The sequence below is a fragment of the Sinocyclocheilus rhinocerous genome, unplaced genomic scaffold (assembly GCF_001515625.1).
Source record: "Sinocyclocheilus rhinocerous isolate Xijiao unplaced genomic scaffold, SAMN03320098_v1.1 scaffold151, whole genome shotgun sequence".
NCBI classification, from domain to species: Eukaryota; Metazoa; Chordata; class Actinopteri; order Cypriniformes; family Cyprinidae; genus Sinocyclocheilus; species Sinocyclocheilus rhinocerous.
The window spans coordinates 7843-11085 of record NW_015638943.1 but is presented as its reverse complement, the minus strand read 5'-3'; the positions used below and the strand labels follow the sequence as shown (position 1 = coordinate 11085).

Here is a 3243-nt window from a genome sequence, read left to right as displayed (position 1 = left end):
CACTGTAATATCCACACAGGACGCATATGCAAGTGCTTAATAACACAAACCTAGGGGCGTCTGAGCTAGAACGTGTTACGGCTAATGCATTCATTAAAGACAGCGTCTGTCGTATTAGCACCGGATTCAGATCAGATATAGTGTGTGTGTGAAAGTGTTACTGTATGAATATAATGTAGCTGCCCTGTGTATAAAAAAACACACCATTTAACATTTTAATGCTGGGGTTTAATGTACTTGATTGTGTCGCATCTTACAAACACAACAGAGAACAAACATGGGTCTGGGAGGCGTCTAGGCGGCTAAATCTGCTGCATTTTCAGACTATATTTAGGCAAACTTCCCTCGAATAGTTCAGACTGTGACTGTGGTGCGTCTGTAAAACACACAGCTGAAGTCTGATGTGATTTAAAGCTCTGTGAGAAAAGGAAAGGCATGAATCTGATCCGAAATCAAAGCGTGTTTGATGATGGACTGACAGGAGAAACATCGCCGCTTCTGACCTTTATTAGTCTTTCTCTCGTCTTCTGCAGAATGACACCCGTCTGAAGTATTAAAAGAGAGCAAAAACACTGACATCATGGCACTGGGATTCATCTACGACAGGAAAACCTAGTGTCGAGATCCTGCGGGGAACCTGTGACTTACACGAGGACGGTCAAAACGCTCTTCTTATCAGCGTCAATAAATAACGGCAACGGCCACAGGATAAAACTCCCTCCAACAGCGGATAAAAAGCCTGATTTCAGAATAACAACAACAAGGATAAAAACGGCGGCGGTTTCCTCGCGTCAGCTCCTGTCCGCTCTGAAAACAGACCAGAGAGCAGTCAAAGCATCTCTTCTCATGAGTCACATGACATTATATTGAGCAACCGGAAACAGAAAAGCATGCAACACTTTAACACCAGGCTGTTCTGGAGGTCTTAAAGGAACAGTTCACCCAGAAATGAGCATTTGCTGAAAATTTCCTCACCCGCAGGCCATCCGAGATGCGGATGAGTGTGTTTCTTCATCAGATTCTGAGAAATGTAGCATTGCATCAGTGTCTCACTGCAAGTTGTGTGTGTGTGTGTTTTTGTGACAAATGAGGACATAAATTTGTATAATGACAAGGGTATGACATAGGTATTACAAGGAGAAGGTGACTTTTCAGGACATTACCCCATGTCCCCACTTTTCAAAACGCATATAAATCACACAGAATGGAGTGTATTGAAAATCTGAAATAGCACAAAGTTTCCTGTGAGGGGTAGGTTTAGGGGTAGGGTTGGTGTAGGACAATAGAATATACGGTCTGTACAGTATAAAAACCATTACGCCTATGGGATGTCCCCACTTTTCACAAAAACAAACCTGTGTGTGTGTGTGTGTGTGTGTTACCTGCTCCGTTGTCTCTCTCTCTCTCCTCCTGCAGCGAGTCGATGAACTCCTGACTCAGAGTCTCGTCGGTGTCTCCGATGAGGTAGATGTTTTTAAAGCGATGATACAACATGGATGCTTTAAACATGATCGCCTCGCTGCCGCGAAACCATCGCATCTGACCGCACACACACACAAGTTACTCCATTACTCTGCACCAGTGAGCATCTTCACATATCTGGAGTAGACGTCACAGTGCATTGTGGTGGCAGAAAAACACTGGGAACAAGTGGAGGGAAATGGGTAAAATCCATGGAATAAGAGAAAAAAAATATTTTTTGTGCCTTTGGATGTCAGAATGGGAATGCAAATCATTTCTGTAGAATACTGTCGTCAAAGACACCATTTGAAGCTAAACGCAGACGTTTAAACGAACAGACTATGAATGAAAACTGCTATGATTACTCTACTTCTAATGCATTAATTTGATTTAAACAATAGTTCTACATAGTATTCACATATGCAGTTCACATGAGACGTATTGTATTAGCCCTACAGTTACAGCACGAAATACTATTTAAACCTATTACTATTAACATGTGTGACCCTGCAGCACAAAAGCAGTGTTAAGTCGCTGGGGTATATTTGTAGCAATAGCCAACAATACATTGTATGGGTCAAAATTATCAATTTTTCTTTTATGCCAAAAATCATTAGGATATTAAGTAAAGATCATGTTCCATGAAGATATTTTGTAAATTTCCTACCGTAAATATATCAAAACTTAATTTTTGATTAGTAATATGCATTGCTAAGAACTTCATTTGGACAACTTTAAAGATGATTTTCTCAATATTTAGATTTTTTTGCACCCTCAGATTCCAGATTTTCAAATAGTTGTATCTCAGCCAAATATTGTCCGATCCTAACAAACCATACATCAGTGGAAAGCTTATTTATTCTTTAAATAAATATATATTATTTATATATACAATTTTATGTTAAAATTGACCATTATGACTGGTTTTGTGTTCCAGGGTCACATTTTACACAACATTTACCTATTTTTTTCTCACAATTCTGACTTTTTTTCCTGCAAATGGAAGTTTATATCTCCTAGTTCGGACTTCATAACTGATTTAACTCAACAATAGCAAGTTTGTCAGGAAAAAAGCCAGAAGTATGGGATATAAGCTCATATTCTGAGCCGAGGGGAAAAGAGAGAATGACAAATTATTTTTCCTTATCAGGATTGTGAGATATAATTTTGGAATTGCGAGAATAGAAGTCAGAATTTTGAAATATAAACTCAAATTTACCTTTTTTATTCTTTTATTCCATGGCTTCCATAGACTGCTACTTGAAACTGTCATTTTCTGCCACCAGATAGGCTCCGCCCACAAAAAAAGCGCCATCACTGTTTGCAAACACTGAACTGGTCTCTACGTACCTTTCTGAGCGTGTCGATGAGCTCGCTGTGGTTCTGAATGTTTCGAGACGAGACTGGGACGGTGCTCAACTCATCCAGAGCCAATAAACACTTACTGACATCCTGTGAGAGACACATACAATAATCACTGTGAGGTCAGTGAGCAGCTCTGAGAATTATGATACTGAACATAATTATATACTTTATAAATGATATTAAACGGGTTCATACTGGATTTTCGAGCGTCATTGAGATTCTGATGTCACCATGCAGCCGGTAGAGCAAAGAGTCTGTGATGGACAGAGAGTGAGCTGAAACACACACACACACAGTTAGAGATACACACACACACAGTTAGAGATACACACACACACACACACAGTTAGAGACACACACACACAGTTAGAGATACACACACACACAGTTAGAGATACACACACACACACACACACA

The 3243-nt window shown here is 39.8% G+C and overlaps 1 long non-coding RNA gene across 1 annotated transcript; it reads right to left on the bottom strand.

Annotated features, from left to right (window-relative positions):
• Nucleotides 1–195: 195 nt before the first annotated feature.
• LOC107750200 (uncharacterized) lies at nt 196–841 on the bottom strand. The gene is made up of 2 exons (XR_001641123.1): nt 649–841; nt 196–545 (listed from the first exon to the last, which is right to left on the bottom strand). It is a non-coding gene; the product is annotated as an uncharacterized LOC107750200 (long non-coding RNA).
• Nucleotides 842–3243: the final 2402 nt, after the last annotated feature.